The sequence below is a fragment of the Chlamydotis macqueenii genome, chromosome 2, assembly GCF_036417535.1.
Source record: "Chlamydotis macqueenii isolate bChlMac1 chromosome 2, bChlMac1.mat, whole genome shotgun sequence".
NCBI classification, from domain to species: domain Eukaryota; kingdom Metazoa; phylum Chordata; class Aves; order Otidiformes; family Otididae; genus Chlamydotis; species Chlamydotis macqueenii.
The window spans coordinates 97,930,329-97,952,248 of record NC_141557.1 but is presented as its reverse complement, the minus strand read 5'-3'; the positions used below and the strand labels follow the sequence as shown (position 1 = coordinate 97,952,248).

At 39.5% G+C, this 21,920-nt stretch overlaps 1 protein-coding gene across 3 annotated transcripts in view; it reads left to right on the top strand.

Annotated features, from left to right (window-relative positions):
* Nucleotides 1-21,920, top strand: part of ABITRAM (actin binding transcription modulator) — a 301,888-nt gene that overhangs the window by 62,946 nt on the left and 217,022 nt on the right. The window lies entirely within an intron of this gene.

Genomic DNA, 21,920 nt, shown 5'->3' with positions numbered 1-21,920 from the left:
GGTTTTGCCCAGCCTCGGTGCTAAAGCAGACCGTCTATGATTTGTCTAGCAAGAAGGAGGCAAAAGTAACTTCAAAGGAATAGGATGTGTTGGTTTGGTTTTTATGTTCTGGTTTGGAACGGGCTAAACTGACTTCCCCACGTTAGTTTGCAACCTGTATGCGAGAAGTATCAATACATGAGTGCTTGCTCGTCGTAATTTGGCTCCATGTCTTTAGTACAGCTGGTTCTTCTACAGGCTCATCCACGGGCAATTGTGGAAACAGAACGGAGCTCTTCTTGCTGCGATCCAGACCACCATGGAGCAAAGCAGCTCTGGTCCAGAGCTGGGGTAACTCAGTGCGATGCTGTGCCTGACCTAGCGAGCCCTACCTGGGGTCTAGGCTAGCAAACTACTCCAACGTGACTACTTAGTTTTCTGGTCAGAACTGATGGTTTGTGTTTGACTGCTCAGCTCTCAGACAGCACAACTCTGTAAACATGTATGTTTTTTTACATTGGTACATCAAGGACTTTATATCATTTTCTGCCTTCGGAAAGATTTCGGACCTCTTTTGCACAAAGCATCTTTTGCACAGTTTTGCAACCTAGATAGAAGATAAAGGACAGCATTTGTTGTCCTTTAGAGTCCTATGGAGTTATTAATATTTATTGAAAAAGAAAATCACTAGAACTGCAAGTATAGCCCTAGATAAGGATATGACCCTGTTTGTAGCTCTTCAGGAAATTGGCTTCCAACATGGTCTCGTATTTCCTAAAATGACATCTTATATAACATCAAGTGTTACAGGAGAGAACTGAAGGTTTAAATCTGACATGGTATAAAAACATCTAAATGATGTTGTAGACTTTTAAATAAATGCTAGTCATGTTTGATCAAAGCGGTTTACAGCACACTTGAGAATTCTTGGGGTTTTTTTTCTCCTAAAATTTTCATTTTCTTACAACATCTTTCATTCTTTTTCAGGGCATTTGTTTTTCCATTGACTTCTTAATACCCAGATTTTAAGCCTTTGGAAACAATGGGGCTTTTTTACATTTTTGTAGAGTCTGTAGGACAGCCTTCTCAGGACTGTGCACTGGTACAGGAGACATCTGGATTGTATGAGCCGAAGCATACACCAGACAAAGGGTCAGTAGTACCAGAGAGAAGAAGTGCATTCCTTTGCCCTCTTCCCCCTGTCCCCTTAAAGTTTCCTCCTTCAGAATTGTTCATTCCCACTCATTAACTATTTTCTGAATGTTACCATAATATAAATCATCTATGTCATCACCATCTGCAGATACGAATCTACGATTCACATCAGAAATAAACAAGAAGCACATGCACACTTGGATGCACACGTGGCTTCTAGTTCGGTGTGGTCAGCCAAGTCTGCGTCACTTCATTTCAAAGACAGCTGTCTGTCTCCTTCAGTGCAATAACAGATCAGACTTCCCAGGGATGACATTTTCTGATTCAAAGCAGGAGTTAATGATCAGTTTTAAAGATTCTAACTTCACATTGAAAAAGAAAACAAGTTTGGGATAAAAGATGGTAGCAAAAATAGCAGTTTAAAAATAGTTTTCTACACAGATTGGACAAATGGTGGGAACTTTGCAATGCCTTTCTGCAGACAGAAGTCCTTTTCCCAATCTAGCACTCTCTTTCCCTGCTTTCATTTTGTTTTCACTAGAGAAGCAGCATTAGTGGGTGGTGCTAGTGACAACACTGTCTAGTTCTCCCACTTCTCCTCTTCAGGTGCTTACAGTTTAAACCTGGAAACCACATGCTCCCCTTCTGGGTCCTCTGCTGGGCAAACAGAATGTGTGCTGTGATGTTTTTAATTTAACATGATGGAAAAGCTCTAGCATGTTGCAGAATAACATCTTTGAAGATACCTTGAGGAGATCTTTAAAAAATGATAGCCCGGAGCTGAATTGTGCTTTTTAATTACGTTAAGACAATTTGAATGAGCCAGTGTGATAGATTGCAACCACACCTTTGGCACGCCAACATGTACTTCTGAGGGAGCACTCTAATTTGCGATGCACAGCACTGGGATATTTTGCATACTGTTTTTCAGCCCATGTCATGGATTCAGGAAAGCAATAGCCCGTCACCCAAAAAATGAATGTCCCTTGTGTCTGGAATGCAGGCAGGACCACTGGCTGTGGCAGTTTCTAGCCAGCTACCACTGTTTAGCTCCATCTTGCATCTGAAAGGCATTTGAAGTATAAGGATAGAGGACGAGAGCAATGCTTAATGGACTGTACTTCTAACTTTATAACTTTGTGAGTGATCAAGGGGAAGGAAGTGATTCATACCCTCATAGCATTATGAACATGCCAGTGTGTTCCTCTTCATATGGTTTCCAGACTTCACTCAAGGATGTGACGCCTTCTGCTTCTCTGTCCATGATGTCTCCCAAGCTTGGGTTCTGTGACTGGTAACAGATTCCCACACAGAAGATAAACCAGTTTTCCCTCATCTAGATCTTCACCTTTGTCTTTCCTATCTGAAGCACCTTTTGTAGGAGAAAATATTACTACTCAGCACAGTGCTGTGCCAAGATTCTCAGACTTTTCTCTAAGCTAATGTCCTAGTGTCCACACCCTGGCAGTGACAATGCTCCTGAGAAGGACAGCTGCTTTCAGCCTTTATGTCTAATTAGGCCTCTGACCATGGATGCTGGCGTCTTAGCTTTGATGGAAATGATACAGTGATTCACCCCCTCTACTCCACTTTCATGAGACCCCACCTGGAGTACTGTGTCCAGCTCTGGAGCCCCCAACATAAGAAGGACGTGGACCTGTTGGAGAGAGTCCAGAGGAGGGCCAGGAAGATGATAAGAGGGTTGGAGCACCTCTCCTATGAGGACAGGCTGAGAGAGTTGGGGCTGTTCAGCCTGGAGAAGAAAAGGCTCTGGGAAGACCTTATAGCAGCCTTCCAATACCTAAAGGTGGCTGATAAGAAAGATGGGGAGAAACTCTTCAACAGAGCCTGTTGTGCTAGAACAAGGGGTAAAGGTTTTAAAATAGGAGGTAGATTCAGACTAGACACAAAGAAGAAATTTTTACAATGAGAGTGGTGGAATACTGGACCAGGTTGCCCAGAGAGGTGGTGGATGCCCCATCCCTGGAAACATTCAAGATGAGGTTGGATGAGGCTCTGAGCAACCTGATCTGGTTGGAGATGTCCCTGCTTCTTGCAGGGGGGTTGGACTAGATGACCTTTGAAGGACCCTTCCAACCCTAACCATTCTATGGTTCTATGAAATGTACTGAGTGAGCGCATCTTACTCTACCCACACCATGGCTTGTCTGAAAAGGCTGTCAGTCAACCTCAGTTTGATAGACTAGCACCCACTCTGACCTTCCAACTAAGACATGTGTTTAAAGCAAAATGAGATGGGTAATGTTTAAACAATGCTTTTGCAAATTTGGGCATTTTGGCTGGCATAAGGTCAGCGGTGAGGACAGGAACCTTTTCCACTAGAAGAAACCTTGTGTCTAACCCTTAGGAAACAGGTGGCTGTAGTTGTTGCATACGTTCCGTTGAGGCACAGGCAGCAAAGCAGATGCCATTTAACCAGTCAAGACAGGTTTGAACTTGTGTGCTGTGAAGAGGAGCCTTACAGTTTCAGGCCGCAAAGAGCAGTTGGTCTAGGAAACACAAACTGCAGGGAGAACAAGGAAATGCTGGTAAAGGCCAGCTGATGGGATCAGAGGGCTTTTCATAACTTTTGATAATAAGCACTTTTCCATGCATGCTTATAATGAATCAGATAAGACATAGGGATTATCTAAATTAATAACACTTGGAGGATGAATTCCAAGAGCGGGTAATTGCTCTTTATCCTCCCATAGAGAGCATCCCAAACATCCAGGGGTGAGAGGGAGCAGTGCCTCGGTCACATCCTTACCTCCCAGCTGGAGTCTGGAAAGCAGAGCTGAGTGGGCTAAGTGTCAGATTGCTTCCTTTCTCTTTCCTCCAGGTGAAAAAAAGTTAGAGCAGTGTGGGAGGGGAAAGCACATCAATCATCTTTCCAGATGAAATTTAGAAATCCACTCAAAGTTTAAATTTCTCCCTTGATTACCTCCAGGTTCCTCTAAAACTTGACAAAGTCCTATTTCTTTTTGTTTCAGTGAGGATGTTTTGCAGGCAACTTGTGGAATCAGTAATTTTAAAGACAGGTAAAAATTTTAGGCTTTTGAGAAATGTCAAAAGATGGGAGGCAAGCATTGCTTGAAATGTCTAATCCTGATTATTAGTGGTTATTAACTCCAAAGTACATCACAGTTCGTTATAAAACCAAACAATCTTTTATATTTACTTTGTACACCACAGTAAAATACTTCACTCTGCAAAGATAACATTACTTTTTTTTTACACAGAGAGCAGTTTATGTGACTATACAGTGACTATATATTTTTGTCATTTCATGAATGACCGGTTTCACAATGGGATTGCAACAGTTATTACAGAAACTATGAAGAAGAGAGGGATGTAAAAATAATGTATAGGCATATTCAAAGGACTACAGCTAGTGTCTCATTTTTATTCGGAATGTTTATCCAGAATGCCTGTGTGCCTACACAGCCAGAGGGTGATTTCAAGCAGTGGCTCCCTTGGAGTTTAAAAGGTGGCAGCTGTCAAAATTCTCCAAAAGTAACAGCTATTTGGCCATGCTGCCAACTGTGGTACCCCTGCAAAACACTTCTGTTCCCTGTGACTGTCACAAAGAAAATGAGGAACCTTGTTTGGATGGTCAGATATTGATAACACGTCATGACCTAACTGCCTCTTTTACAGAGCGCGTAAGAATCCACTTAGCCGTGCTAGTTCTCCAAGAAGTGTAAGGACCCAGTACGCTTCATAAATCCTAGCACCATCAAGATACTTCAGCGATGACTAGCTTATTTTTGAGATTATCTAGGTATAAAGCATACAATTCCTGTGATGTGCTGAATGTAAAGAGCGTGGTAGCTTTAGTCAAACATTCAGAATTAAAGAAAGATCATTAAAATCAAGGTCTGAAGAATATATCCTACCTTTTCACTGATGTTTCCTACCCAAGCCACCTACAGTTGTAGCAGATGCATGTCTAAGGTAGGGAAGAGCAAGGGAAAAATTTTCAATCCTGTACGATTTTACTCTTTAAATGGTAATGTGAGACTTTATTGGCAAGGAAAGATCTACACCAATGGATACTGCAAGAGTCGCCCAAGACTTTCCATTCCAAGACACGTGCTTTTGATTGCATATGAATATGCAGAACTTCAAAACTTTGGTGTGATTCTCTGACAGGTGTTTGTCTCAGAATCATTCATTCTTTTATTTTGCAGAAGAAACAGCAGAGATTTGTTGTTTTTTTTTTAAAAAAAAAGTGAAATTAGGGCAAAAAAGGCATTTGTCAAAAATGAGTAATTCTTACCATTGTTCTGCTGAGAAGACATGTATGTAGATAGAATAGGACAGTCTGAGAAATGCCTTTTGTAGTCCCTGTAACAGTTTTCCTAAATTTAACCGAAGAATGGATTTCTGAAAACTTTTTTGTAATACATTTTAAAGAATTTTTTTGTAAACTAACAAGTCAATTTTCTGAAACTTCCACATATGTTGAGCAGGACTATTTTTTGAGAGTCTACGATAAGGGCCAAATGTAAGGGGTAGGAATAAATGAGAAAAGAGCAGGCTGAAGGAGAGCACAACAAGTGATGTGAGAATAAGGGCCAGACTGCAAGGCAAACGTGTAGGAGGAAGCAAGGACTGTGCTAGTCAGAGATTTTGATGTTGTCCAGCTGCAGGAACTACCTTCACGAGGTCTTTTCTGTGTGACAGTCAGGGACTTGTGACTTTTACACAGGCATGACGTACTGCAGGGGAACCTGAAGCTGTGCTGTAATCTAACCTGGTATTTTTTCCTTTATTTAGAGTTTCCTTGTGCTGTCCTTTAGTAAATATTGCTGGTATATGGACATGAGTCTAACTCCTACTGTGTGACAGCTTTTGGAGGTGAAAAGTCTCATCAGTTTAGCGTCAGCTGTGAATTTGGCCTTATTTCAAAAGGAACATCTGAAAAACACAGCTTCGTCTTGAACTGTTAGTAGGAATTAAGGTGCAGTTTTATAAAATCATACCCCAGGAATGGCAGAGTGCAGGACTCAATTCAGACTAACACTATATAGATTTATCAACGAGTTAATGTACTCTTCAGAACTCTCAGTGCTGCTGTAATATGTCAGGCAAAATCAACTCCTAAATGATCAGTTCCTAGATGCTAAGCAATAATTTCGGCTTCTTTCCTTGCACGTTGTGAAGTTCTTCTTTCATGCCTGTATATTTTTCAAAGGACTATGGCTGAGGCTTATTTATTACATCTAGGACCCTGCTCTAAACAGGAGCTAGCACACTAGTTTTAGAAGAAGGCATGAGCAGCCTCGCAATACGCAGATGCGCTATAGTCATCCCTCATGAAAGTCTTAAACTGACCTGGAGTTAGGGATGGGATTAAGCTTTGATGCCAAATGTTTTATCTCTTTTCAAATCTCCTATCATCCTAGAACTGAGTGTTGGTTTTTTTTAACTGTTCCTGTGGGTTATAAAATAAATATGGAGGATTAAAGGTTTGAAGAAATCTCTAGCCTGCAAAATCTTTAAGAGCATTTGCCACCTAGCAACAGCCAGGAACGTGCGTCTCCTTCGAACAATCTGCAATTGTGTGATTCAGAAGAAACCTCCCCAGTGTTTATAAGGCAATTGTAACTTACGTAGGAAGGGAAAATGCAGCAAAAGGCTCCGGTTACATCACTGACAAAAGGATTTCATTACCATAAGAAGTCCCCTAGCAGAGTGACAAATAATCAAGATTAAAAAGAATGTGTGAGACCAGCAGAAAGGGAAACAATGACGTTCCTATTATAGCTGTGGCCTTTACAATAAATGATATGTCAGCTTTTTCATTTTGAATTGTGCTGAATAACTTGGTGATTTTAATTCATCAGCAAATGAATACTTAGATTAGAAGCTATTTTCTTTTCAAATTTGCATTTGCTAGCTTAGTCATGCAATAAATACCACATTCCTTGAAAAGTTTGAATTGTCTGTGTATTATGTTTAAATATGCCATTTATAGATGTTAACAACTTAAAAATACTCACAGATACTCCATTAGTTTGCACAGATATGTGAGGAAAGTATGGGAATTGTATGAGAGGAAGGGCAGTTGCAACATGCATGAGCTGGCTGACTGTCAAAATCCCATTGGTCTGCATTTTGTGATGCTAATGAGATAGCAAAAAAAATTACACAGATGCTAATGCACATGGGTTCTATTCAGATTGCTCCCATGCATAACTGTTTGCAACGTCTAGCAATAGGTCTCACTGGATATCAGTTGTCCCACTTGCTCTATTTTCCTCCTTTTTTGTTACCTCCTTAGAGGAAGGAAACTGGGAATATCCAAGGACACTGTGTCTTTCGTACCTGCCAGACCTCCAGACTGTTGACACTTGTTAGGGAGTTTGACCCATGTGACATTGTTAAATTAACCTGGATCCATTCTGAAAAAAAAAAAAAATGACATCTTCTAGACTCATGGTCATAGCATTACTTAAAATTCCGTGTTAAGAGGGTACTAAAAAATACTTTGTTTCAATATATGTTCTTTTTAAAACATGGGTCATAGTTTCTCATTTAAGAAACCAACTTAAACTCGACAAAGACATTACTGATCCGCATTACTAACAAAATGCTAAAATATAGATGGTGTATTGTTGCTAAATTGGACCACGGTACTATTTGGAGAAATCGTTAGCCTAACCCCTTACAGGCAGCTGGTAGGATTCAATTCTGTTTCTGGCAGCAGGAGAGTACACGCTGGAGGACCAGAATTGGAGCAGAAAATTGTAAGTGCAGCTGAAATGGAAAGGGAAGCAGCAAGCTATTGCCAAGGGAACACAGGATTTTTGTAATAAGTGCATTCAGCGAGTTTATACTAAATAGAAAAAGTTCCAGAAAACATAATGTAAATAACTGAACATTTAGAAACCACTCTTTTTCAGTCATTTTCAAAGTGTTTCTTAAAACTTGACATTTGTACTACATTGCCAGTGCAATATCAAACTTTTTAAATATCATTATGTAGACAGACTCTAATACGCAAAAGTTTTGAAAGCAAAATGAGGTGTTGGAGTGTAAGGAGCACATCAACAGATTATGTTTTTGCTGTACTCACTAACGGTAGCCCTCGCCTGGCAACACTTCCATTGATGTGAACTGGTGTGGTGCCAAATGAGGACAGTATGTTTAGGAGTCCTCAGGACACTGTCCACATTCCTCTAACAGGAGCAAGTTTGCAAATCACAGGTGGAATTCACTTTCAAGTCCAAGCTTTCTTGTTTCAGTTAGTCTCTTCTAGCAATTATTGGGTGGCAAAATCTAATTGTCTACTTTGGATAAAGACAAAATAATTTCCTAATCAAATGTTTCATTGATCCTGTTTATTTGCAAAGAATGGCAAAAGCCCCGTTTCTCTGAAGACAAGAGAAACCAATCAATAAGAGACAAGTTGTGTTTTCAGAGTTTCAGGCTTCTTGTCAATTATTTAGCCCACAGACAGTTTCAGGATTCTCAGGACCCCCTTTAGTGTCTCTACCTACAGATGTACCCATTTTGACTTCTTACAATACTATGTATCTTAACAGGGCAGAATAATTAGAAAAATATCATTCTATTTTAAAACAGTATATTTTTTGAAATTTAAAATATTGCAGAGTAATATATATCGATGATTACATCCTGATGGAATTGCTCCCTATTCTACCTGTCGTGCTCAAATACTGATATGCATTGGGTAGGGAATGGCAGCAGGAACTGTACAACAACTGTATTTTATCTACTTCTCTGTCCTTCTCAAAAGTGATCATCAAGGTGCTGAGGGAATACAGCAAATGATAATATTGTTTTAGCTCTAGCAGAGTTTGTCCTTGACTTTGAAAGACAGCTGATTAGCATTCGTTTGTTTTTTTTTTTTTTTAACAGGCACAGCAGAAACAAGACAAAAAGTGAAAATCCACATCGATATGTGTTGTCTGGTGTCCAGCTCACACGTGTAGTGTACACAACTGGATTAAAATCCCTGCTCAGTCAGACAGACTACGGCCTTGAAACTAGATTCCAACTTCTCATGTGTGTGTTCAGCTGTGGCTGTTTCAGGGCAGTGTCTTTTTTTTGAAGAAGTCTCAGACAGGCTTTGTCTTCATCCTGATACAAAACAGAAACTGCTGTGTTCCCTGCAATTAATTCTTACCTAAATCTAGGAAAAATTAATAGATTCAACAGGAAATTTTCAGGCTTAACATTTTACTAATGTACTTATGATTTACTGCCCTTTTTATTTCAAAATAGAATTAAGACTAAAAAGTGTGATGTGGAGCAGCTCATATTATGTTTAGCAATGTTCCTGCAGGTTTACCTTTCATCCCAAACAAATGGTGCTAGAGTCCACATAAAGATTTAAGCATAAATGTTTCTTTCTTCACTCCTAATGTACTTTTCAATAGTTGAAGATACTTTAAGACACTTCCCCCCAACACCTTCCTAATGGTAATGGAATTAATACTTTTGATTTCTAAGTCATCCATCATTTTGGTTCTTCCTCTTCAAACTTTCTTAAAGTCATATCTGAAATAAGAGTTTCAGAGAAAGTTCACCATTCCAAGGACACCCTACAAAAGACATGAGCACCTGTCTTCAGATAGGGATTTTGTGTATATAGGCTGGCCCCAATAGACTTAATGTGCATGATGAAATTGTACTGTAGCCATGCAGTTTGTATTAGACTGTTACTTTTGTGTCTCTTATGACTACTCCTTTCCAATTAACATTCTCCTCACTTACATCTTGAGTTTGTTATCCCTTAGGAGGTTGGTTTGCCATATTCCTCATTGTAATACAACAAACCTGCTTATAGCTATACTTGGTTGCAATCCTCTAGCAAAGAAGAGTAAAACCCAACAAACTGTTTCAGTACCTTACGCTTCTCCTATTAGGATTCCACTGAAGGAAGTCCTTTGGTGATAGGCAAAACCCCTCAGACCGCAGCCTAAAACTCTTCCCGTGGAAGTCAGCTGTCATCTCCTGAGTCCTCTGGGTCACTTTTGTGAATCTCCGCTTCTATAGCCCATCTTCTAGTAATCTCAAACTCTGTTCTTCAGGGATTGCTGTATTCCGGCTACCTACCACCTGATAACTTTTCTTACTTCTCAAGGTATCCTCTCTTCAGCACTGTGGATGCTCTCAGTTTTTGGCAGGCTAATGTGGAAAGATTGCTAAAAGAAATCAGGCATGGGGAACATGTGCCTATTGAACTTCACAATATTTGTAGTCTTTGTGTCTCTATTTTGTTCTGTGCTTCTAGAACAAAAGAATGAGAGACCTCTCATCCCTATTTACTCAGCTCTTTCTACATTTATTTCCTTTCTAATGAGATGGATGCAAATTGAGGCAGGAGGAGGGAGAGGAATATTGTCTTCCCAATAGGAAGACAATAAATACCTTCCTCTTGTCCCCTCTTGGCAGTTTTGCTTCAGAATAATCGGTCAGAGATTTTCTGGGGATTTTTTTTTAAGAGTTTTTCTTTTGATCCTAAGAATGTACTGAAAGCTGATCCAACCAAAGTTAGTGTTCCCTTTTCGGGATTATTTATGTGAGGCTGCTGGGACGATGGATGTACTCAATTCTCTGGCTTTTACTTTCTATAGATCCTAACCTTGGAGAGCATCCTAGGTCAGAAGAAGTAGCGAATGGTATTATTGTCCCACAGGACCTCATACTACTCAAAAAAAAAGAGAAAGGATACGCATGGTTTAGCTAAGTAGGTGTTTTAATGATTTCTAGTTAAGACATGTTGCTATGTACACTTTTATCCTTTTCCGATGGATGACAGACAAAATGTTGAAACTGTTAATTAAAGGGAAGCTTAGAAGAGTTTGTTAGGTGGGAAAGTAAGACTGCATTCAGTTCAGCCTTGGTAGAAGACAATACTGGGAACTATGATCAAGGATAAAAAGGCTAAATTTAGCCCATTCCTTTCAATTTTTTATCTGAGGTCAAGGTCTTTTTGTTAATAGCTGCCTTTCTTTGTGCTAAGTCATGCAGTTTAGGTTACAGGCTTCCATATTAAAAAATACCAGTATGATCCAACATGGACATTTAAACTCTTCATACTTTTCTAACCATGCAACTGTGAAGCACTAACCAGTTCATCGTAACCATTCAATCTGAGAAGGCATTCTTCAGCCAACTTTAATATTATTTCATGGAAGAGTTCAGTTTTTTCAGAGGCACATTTAAAATCTCAGCCTTTTGGCAAACAGAGATAGCTAAGCCTCCTCTGTTCCACAGCAGTAAAGCACAGAGGACAGGCAAGGCAGGCAGATTACACAGGTTTAACAGACAAAGCTTTCTTTTTAGAACAATTTCTCTAACATATTTTGCTAAGCTATAAGTTGAATATACATGGAACTTTTTGGTCCAGTATAATACCGAGCAAGGAGCCTTCAGCTATCACCATTTCTGACCTAGGAGTTGGAGAAAGCTGTGAATCACTAAATCTGAGATTCGAACAGGAATCTGGAATCCGGAATCCTATAACAAACTAAGTTCCAAGATACTCTATGAATATAAATCTTAATGTTTATAGGTATGTAACACATCTTAGTTCAACAAAATGAATGCCTTTGCATCTGAAAGACTCAGGAACTATGTATCAGTCGTGGGAAGGAAAACCTGAACTAGCAATTCCATAAAATTGGAAGTGTCTTTGTGCAGCAGCATCTGCTTATGTACCAGTAATACGGTCCAGACAACTGTGATGACTTAAGGAAGACTATAAGGAGCATTAGCGTTGTTTGCTGACAGCCTATCATATAATTTAAAACAGGCTGATGCAATGAATATAACTTCTTTCATTTTTTTTTCCAGTGTAGGCTTTACTGGAAAACATTAAACAAGGGTTTTTTTTTAAAATTTCTTACAATCTGCTATTTGAAAGCCAAAAATTAGGCTAACATCATTGGTTATAGATTCTGTGGTAATTTCTTTTACTTGATTGAATATAGAGCTTTTATCAGATTTCTACAGTGAATATTTTCCAAAGCAAATTCAGAATTACTTTCAACAAATATTTCATAGTGAGACTAAAATGCATTTTATGCAAACATATCACAGATGGTACCGTTCAAATGAATGAGTGTAGAAAATAATGCATAAAATTGACACATCACATTGGTTTAAATATTTATGGGAAAAAAATTTATCCGATACTCTTTTTGACAGATTTTGTGTCCTCTCATTAAAAAAATTCCAATCCCACTGACTTTTCTGGTTAAGTATTGGAGTGATGTTGTTAAAGAAACATGTCTTTACATCAAAGAGTATAGCCCTGCAGCTCCTAAGCTTGCCTTCTCTATTAATTTCTCCTAAATCTATTTTCAGAAACCCTTTAATGTATTTTCTTCCATCAACTATATGGAAGTCTAACTGTATTTCTTCTCTGTAATTATTTTCTCTATTTTCTCTGTAATCATTTTCTATGTCATTTATCTCAAGGGAATTTGAATGATTCAAACAAGTAGACTCTATTTCTTTATCATTTAAATGATATCATTTTGATAATTTCTTTATTATTTACCATATAGTTGTATGGATCCTCTCATCCAATAACGCAGTCTGCAATAACCAAAAGCCTGCTGATGAAATCTCTGTACTTAGATTAGTTCTCTGACATTTGTCACTTTTTCCATGAGATGAAATTTACCCAGCGCAACTGAAATATTAGCTGGTGCAAAAAGATTGCTGGAGGACATGTGCCTGCAGTGCTTCCATCCCCTGCTGCTGCTCAGATAATCAGGTGAGCAGCACATCCATCACTTTCAGCGGATGAGCGGTGCGGCTGCCTTCTGAGGTCAGAGACCTGGAGGGACTTTACCTGCAAAGGGCTATTTACACCCGTGGTGCTGGACTGATTCCCATCTGCACTCTTCCAGGCACAGCTTATGGCTTCCAGCTCGTTTATTAATAAAAAAATTACTCCAGTTCTAAATATTTCTGGCTGATGTTAATTCTGTTTATCAACAGGTGCACTATGTTCGGTTATAATTGTCAAGTTACAAAAGATGCTTATTTAGTCACTGTAAGATTATTGAGGTAGCTTTTGGATATTTTAACTATATAAAACTCATGAGTACTTGCAATTGATGCTGCATCCTACACTTTCCATTTAAACTCTGCTTGATAGCATTTTGGTCTTTACGCAGTTCCACTTTTCAGTTACCTTTAATGTCCTGATTCTGCCAAAGAAATGCCTTTTTTTTTTTTCTAATTCTAATGTGAGAAAAACACGCAGCTTTCAGTTGTAGCTAGAATTGTTATTAACCAAAATAACATAGTTTGCCGTTCCTTTCAAATGAATGTCTCAGGCTGCAATGTGGTCTGTGCAGTTAAAAATGTGGCAATAAACCAAATAGTCTTATAAATTAATGTACAAGATGTTCCAAGAATGCAGTCAGAAGAGAAGGAGACAAAGAGGACTGGTGAAGGATAAAACACTGTGCAGACTCATTTGCAGTTCTACAGTGAGTGCCTTTATGTGGCTGGTGCCTTTCCTTTCCCCTCCTGCTTAAAAGCAAGAGACTTCCAGGAGAGACTGAACTTTAAATTCGTTTTGGCATTTCTTCCAGGGAGGAATTTACTAGGAGCTACAGCAAAAAGAGCTGGTGATTTAAGACTAACTTCAACATATTTGCTTTTCCTTTAACTCCTTAAAGGCAAGACTGTTATTTTACAGCATAACTAGATACTGTTTTCTTTCTCTAGTTTGCAGATGGAGGTAGAGGAACACAGAGTTCCATTTACTTTGACGTCTGCAGCAAATCTGCAGCAAAGTCAGAAACAGATGCCTGGGTCCTTCCGTTACCTGCTTGAACCATGAGACTCACTGTGTGATTTTGCTGATACATCTGTGACAGCTCCTGGTTTTTGAACTGATAGCATTCTGAATAGTTAGGAAGCTGCTCAAGCAGAAGCTGAGTCATCGGTGGATTATATTTTTAACTGGTGTCATCATCTCGCCATCTACTCTACCGAGCATCAGTTTGGCTGTATATTTTTCTTGCAACCCATCCGTTTGCTTCTACTCTGTTCCTGCTAGAGAGAGTTTCTAAGCTGCTCTGCAGAACGCTCCACTACTTATGCAAATCTCTTATGATATTCTAATATACTGCTTAGAAGCTACCAACCTAAGAGCTACATGAGAGGCAGTCAGGCATCATTTATATCTAGAATATAATTCTGATTATAGGGGCAAAATGTGTCAGACATTATATACACACAAAGATAGTACACGCATAGTAGATGGATCCTTAATAGGTATATTTTTTATAGTAAAGCCCAAGGATGCTTCAGGCTTACTTTCAAACTAACTATTATTACCATTAATACAGTGAGAAACTATACCAGTTTCTCCAAACTTCTCCAAAAATTGGAGAAGTTATCAGTTCCAAGACGTTTAATAAAGTTTCATAATTACAGAACAGAAGCATCACTGCAGAGACAGATAATGGCAAGGAAAGAAGCATAAAGGCTGAACCGAGTGGCAGGGTTTTTTAGTTGTCAAGCAAATTGGAAAGTTGACTAATATAACAGTTACACTTTGCTGTAACACAGAGTGCTAAATGGAAAAACACCTTTCAAACACTGATACTGTTAAATCTCATGGGGAACTGCTTCAACCCTTGCCTAATACAATGAAGAAGCTTTACCACCCTAAACCAAAGGAAACCCACAGCAGATACTGTTAACAAAAGGATTTAACTGTTTCTCCCTAAAACAAACCCAGAACTTTGGCTTTCCACCAAGCAATTCAACCTATATAAAGGCAAAGCACGGCCAAACCACCCTGGGAACTCTGACTCACAGTGTCAGGCGTCCTCCTTGTTGCAGAGGGGAAACAGTTTGCACCACCCTTTTTCCTGGCACAGCTTGCTTCCTCCTCTCCCACTCCGGGATGCAGCCCAGCCCGCTGACCCACGAGGCCACGGTGCTTTATGTACTCTGCCAACCTCAAAAAGAGGATAAATCGGTCCACTCACAGCTTCTTGCGGTCTCATACAGGACAGCAGGTAGTCTTTGCTCTTCCATGCAGGCATTTGAAAGGGCTCATAAAAGGGCTTCAAATATTTGTGCAATGTTGGCATTTTGGGTTGATCTTTTTGACTTCATAAAATAAATCAAAATGTTACTGATCTGACTAACGCTTTGGTGGATTTACTATTACTTTTTGGGCACATTTTCAGCAATTTCAGTACAGTGAGAACTTCTATTGTTCAGTTTTTCTGAAATATACTCTGTTAAGGGCGCCAGGAAAGGTTCTACCATGCAGCTAAATGCATCAAATATGGCTGCCGAGCCTGAGCGTGTGGATGAAGTTTTATGCTAGCCCTCCCAAACCTGACCTTCAGTTCAAGTTAGAGACTTTTAGCTGAAGGATCAAGTGGCACTGCTCCTTGTGCTTTTGCTATTTTTTTTTTTTTGGAAGGGGATTTCCAAACATGGAGGAAGCTGTCGTTAGTTCCATCATTGTATTACGGTTCCTTCTTAGTTATGTCTACATACCAAAGGAGACAGCAAACAATCCATTCTTTCAGCAATATTCCATCACTGTTATCTTTACAGAGATTTAGTATCAGTGGTAGCCTCCAAATCTCAGAATCTTATTTCTGTTGCTTCTTGAGACGGGGAAAATATCTTTTAATATTTTTAAGACTCCTTTTTGCTTCCAGCTTATGCATCTTGTGGACAGATGACTAAAATATACCATGAGTTTGGCAATGACTTTACAATTACTGCTTCCCAGTTTAAATTGTAAAACTTCTGACATGCTCCATAAAAATATCTTGTACATTTTTCTCTTACGTTGAATTTTCATTATAAACTGCTTTATAAATTCATCATGAACATAAAAGGAAAAATTCATGAAAGCTGAGCACACTATAAGCTGTATTTGGCAGCTGCAGTGGGTAATATACATGACAGAAAAATGGAAACAGAAAAATTAATAGAGTGGATATGAATATGAACTATGTCAGACTTGTTCTAAATCACTAACATTTGACAAAAGATTCGTTCTCCAAAGATAACTTTTAAATTATTGGATTTCCATCACTTTAGTATAAATTATAATTCCTTTTAATATATTTTTGAAAAAGAAAGCAGAGATTAAAGGAAAATTATTACATTTACTTTCCAGTTAAACTCCAATAATGAAACACCTATCTAGAGATGCATTTCTTTCTCAATATAGGTCAGGCTAGTAAAAAAATTCTACATGATTTCTCTCCTTAATAAAAAATATCTAGGAAAAAAAATACACTTATTTCATTAGGAGATTTCAGGGGTGGCTGATTGGAACTGAGACAGTTTGATTTGAAATATTTTAATTTCCTCATTCAAATTCCTCTCAGTCAGGCATTCTCCCCCATCATTAAGCTGATATACTTCACTGTGGGGACCATGGCCAATGGCAAAAGTAACCTGTTTGGGAAGCCCAGGTCGTTGAGAAGCGTAGAAATACAAGTTGCATCTGAGGTACCAAAGGAAGGCCAAGGGACAAGTTAGTTTCAAACCAAGACAAAATTATGTGGTTTTAAATTTCTCAAATGAAATTTGTTAATTGAAAATGAAAAAAATGATTTTTTTTGGCTTTTGATTATCATCCATTTTTTCAACGGTGGAATTCCCAGGAACTACAAATTCTCATTTTTAATAAATACTACTAGAAATTAAAATACATGGTGGGCCTCTTAGGTACCTTTTACATGAACAGCTACCTAAGAACATCCTCTCATTTAGACTTCAGCTCTACAGGTCACAGGGGCACAAGAGTAATAGCTTTCCAAATTGCTCAATTGCTAGAGCTGTTTCAGAGGATTTATTTCAGATTTGTGAAGGTGCTGGGTCCTGAGCAGCTGGGCTGTCCTCTGAGTCCTATGCCAATGCTGTGGGGATATAAGAACCTAGTCTGAGACAAAATGACAGGTGACTGTGCAAAGCGATAGACTAAGATTTAAGGGATCTGGATTCCAGTATTGTCTTCCTAGGCTTGGCTGCTTGCTGGCTTCCTAAGCCTATATGTCATTTCTAGAAAAATAAATTTCATATCCACGACGGTGACAGCCAGCATGCCTTGTCTGTTGGAACAAGCTAGCTGTGTTCCATATCCAGCAGTCCCCGGAGGGGCCCAGAATATTTAGGAATGGTGACTTGGCAAAGAAGTGATCTCTATTGCTACAAGTAAAAGAATCCCATCAAAATAATTTTTCTGTTTAGAGTATTTTTCTTCATAATTCAGCCCCTACAGCTTTATTCATGTTCTTCCAGGGCCTTCCAACTTCTACGTTTTCTGTGGTGGAGCAGTCAGGACTCTGTGTTATTCCAGAGCATTTGCATTTTGGTGTGGGGATAGTGCATCCTTCTGTTCATACAGAACCAGAGCATGGCCTGCAATATGAAATACAAAAGCTTTAATAGATATGGATAAAATCCTACTCTGAATAATTTTGCTTGTAAGTTGTGTGATATTTCCAAGTATGTCATTTTATAATATGTACTGCAATACAAGCTCACATTCACAGATGTTGCTATTAAAAACCATTGGCTGAACCCTTGCTGAACAACATTTTAATTTCCTTGTTTGCACTGAACATGTGTCTTTGGATTCCACTTTTTAAACATTATCACAGTCACTATCAATAATCACCACCTTCCCATCACTGTCTTTTGCAGAATTTCCACAAAGACAAACCGAAGACTGCCCAATGCTAACTGGCATTTTTTTTTCCAAGGCAAACAGTTTCTGTTTCTGTTTAAGAGAAGATGCTCTCTTATTCTTGGAAATGAGATACTGACTTCTTTTCTCTTTGGATTATTTGTGGTTTTTATAAGACTGAGGTAGCGAGAGATAAAAGGACAACTGGGTATGGACCGGCCGAAAGGTTGGCTGGGCAAATCTCAGGAAGGTCCTATGGCACCAGAAGCATTGCCAAAGTTAGAGGATGGATGAAGAGGAGGTATAAACTGTTGGACAAACAAATGAGGAAAAGTATTAAAGCCTTGGAGTAGGAGGTACATGTTGGCCTTGGGATATGCAAGGTCCTGGGAAGGAGCAAGGGAGAGATCACAGAGGGGAGGAAAATTAAGAGGGAAGGGAGGGTGCAGAAAGGGAAGGTGCGGGAAGGTGCGGGAAGGGAAGGTGCGGGAAGGGAAGGGAAGGGAAGGTGCGGGAAGGGAAGGTGCGGGAAGGGAAGGGAAGGAGCGGGAAGGGAAGGGAAGGGAAGGGAAGGGAAGGGAAGGGAAGGGAAGGGAAGGGAAGGGAAGGGAAGGGAAGGGAAGGGAAGGGAAGGGAAGGGAAGGGAAGGGAAGGGAAGGGAAGGGAAGGGAAGGGGTAGGTATGGCCCTTCACTCGACTCTTGCTCAGGTTTTGGCTTAACACATAGCTCATGCTAAAGCCTGACATATGCCTGTGAGTAGTGCCATCAAGTGAAAGTGAGAGCAGCCTGTACACCGGACACACTGGACAGCAAGAGATAAGGGCTGTCCTGCAGTCATTACCACCTACAGCTTATACCTCCTGCAGCCATCATCTCCTGCATTTTTGCAACAGTCCCTGTGGGCAGCTTTTTCAGAGTCCACTGGCTTACAGAGGTGGTATAGACCAAAATTCCAGGCTGGGATGTGAAAGTACACCAGCTCATCCAAAAAACTTTTAGAGTGGATCAAAGAGCAGCAGAACTGCTGTGTGCTGTGTGATACCAGGGATGCCCGCACCATGACAGAGGAGGAAGGAGGAGCGCTCTCACCCTTGGCTGGTAACCTGTCTTGCACACAAGCATGCAAGAATGTGTCAGTCGATAAGTTTGTGAGTTAGGGAATTTGTGAATTAATGAAGTAGCGAATTAGAAACTTAACAAGTTAGGCTAGTCTATTAAAAGCAGATTGAGTCCTTGTTTGCTTTTTACGTAATGAGCTTGTGAACTCAAGTTTGGTTCACAGGATACGTTGTCCTGTAAATTTGAGAGGTCAAAATGAACCGTGACATTAGGATTGGCACAGAGTCTTGGAGGAAGACAAGTTGTCTTTGTTTGCATGTTTGGGGGAGTTATTGGTTGATTGATTTAATTTTACACTGACCGTTCTTGACATTTTTTCTCTTTGCCAGTGTCCAATAGCATTTTTTTTCCAAGCATTTTGGACTTTGTCACTTCACTGCTTGAAATTTACTGGTGTTTTATCTAAGCATAATTTGCTGATGGCAGATTATTCCCCTCAAGCCCACAAAACAAATTCCTCGCTTCCCATGCTCTCATTCCCCTTTATTCACTCCATGGCTTTGTGGATTTGAACAGAACTTCTTCAGAACAAGAGATAACAGAGCATGGGGAAACAGAATAGGAAATAATCAGACCTCACAGCAATCAGCCAAGTAGTGAGTACTAACTTAATTTTTTTTTCAGAAATATACTCTCTGAGATGCTGGTGATGACACTAGATATTTCAAATTGCCAGTGAATTACTACTCTAGAGTCCATATTTATTTCTGAAATTAGCTTTGGATAGTCAGAGGCTGGAGGCTCGAGGGATCTCAGGTTTTATTTTGGTGAATACCTTACCTAGTCCTGTGTTCCCATTTACATTAAAAGAAAAACATCTTGAACTATTTATACTTGTGAGATTAAAGAGTAAATAAAGTATCCAAAGATGACAGATTCAGCATTGTTATGACAGAGAGAGGAAACAAACACACAGCAGTCTCTGGGTTCTTTGGGGATAAGGCACTGGAACACTTTGGAGAAACATGACCGTTTTCCAAGCATCCACTAATTTATGCATCCAGATAACTTTCCCTAATGTACATGTTTTGAATTTTTTTGTGTATTTGGTCTCAGGCTGTCATTTTGAAGCATTCTTATCCTCTTCTCTCATTTTTATCTGCTGTAGCATCTGAAAATCCTTACAGTAGAGCAGAATCATGTAAACAGCCTTTTTTGGTGTTTCATCAATGACAATTTTTAAGTCTAATGTGTTTCTATATGATTCCAACGTTCTTCCTCCTACAATTTAATAGTTGATCATAAACCTAAATTAATGATAAATTACAGTTTAAGTAATGACAAGCATAAATTCTTAAGGAGCATTTGAGTGTCTACTTTAACATATAATCCTTTTTAGCACTATTCTTAAGAATCTTGGATTTTTTCCTTAAAAGCCTTTCTGCTAATGTCCTTTTGCATCACCCTTCTCATTTTACAGAAATAAATAATCTTCCTGTAACTGGCTTCTGGTAGGACACTGACAATGTTTGAGAAGAATCTCCAAGTCAAAGCATTGCTACTGATCATTGTCCCTTCCCCTGATGACTGATACTGCTGATTAGTTAAATAGGTGGCAGAACTATTCAAAGTACCAAGAAAAATAAGTGTAAAATCACTCATCATACCTGAGACAAGCAGCTACTGCTCTCATACCATACTGATACATCTGAGGCATGTGAAGCTAGGGTGCCTGCAGGAACTGGTCAGCTAGGAGAACTTCAGTGGTCCTCCACTCCATGGTAGTTGCTGCTGACCTGTATTCAGATTTTGTCCCCCCTTGAGTAGTCTGAAGGGCTGCCATCCATCAGTGTATGGAAAGTGTGCTGTTTATGTCACAGCTGAGCAGCTTTAGCTGCACTATTGCCTTGTGTCCTCACTGCTCTAGGTTGCGCCTCTGCAATTGCGCTGAACTTCCGAGTACAGCTATGGCAAATTGCAGGTGATTTCAGAAAGCCTTCTCAGGATTTAGGAAGCCATGGACTAAATCCCCCTTGGTGTTGTTTTCTTCTGCAACTGGAAATAAGAATGAAATTGTGATTTTCTTATAAGGTAAAACAGCTTCTGCTGAAGATTTTTGAAATTTGCCACAAAGTTTACGCAGCAGCTGCTGTGATGTAGGGGGAAATGGTACAGAGCTGGGAACTGAGACCAACAGCTGCAGAATTATGCTTTACAGCTATCTCATGCTCTTTTCCTTTGATATGCATCTTTTGTTTTTGTGGTATTTGAGAACAGTTTCTCATGACAAAACTGCACTTCTGGCTCTAGTGTGTAGGGTGAGCACCCCTGAGTGAAAAAGAGGTTCCCTACTTTTTTTTTGTGATTAGCTGCCTGGAGAGCACTTCCACCAAGTTGAGAGAAAACAACTTTTTTTTTTTTTTTTTTTCCTGTGGAGAAGATGTGCAAGAAATAATCATTGCACTTTTGGAGACCCCTGGTAGGTGATACTACTGAGGAAGACTGCCAAGTAAGAAACGAAATGCAGCCCCTGTCCTGTGTCTACAGATGTACACCATTCAATGAGATACTAATGGGAAGCTACCAACTCCCGAGCTGCCCTCGTTAAGTTGTCCTCACCTCCAAAGTAACACCCGATGCAGGTACCCACCATGCTGTGACAGAAATATTCAGACCCGTAGGATCTCCAAGTTTTGCAGGAAGGTGTTGGTGGAGCCCAAACATCCTTTCTGTGTGCCACCTCTAATCTCTTCACAAAGTCCAAAGTACTAGAAACATACTGTGTTTTACAGGAATGCCATAGTAACTCACTGTGGTGGGTCTTTGAGGATGTAGATGATAGAATTGCCAGGTAAGATTTAAAAGCTCTGGACTTTACAAGAGCAATTAAAATTATGTGATCACCTTTGGACAGAAGGAAAGAGAATAACTATGCAGAAACGTCAGAAAATGTTTTAAGCAGGAACTCTGTCAGCTTTAGGTATATGTTCACAGTTCCCTTGGATATATAATTCTCTACTGAATCTCTCAACACATATTCTTCTTCATATA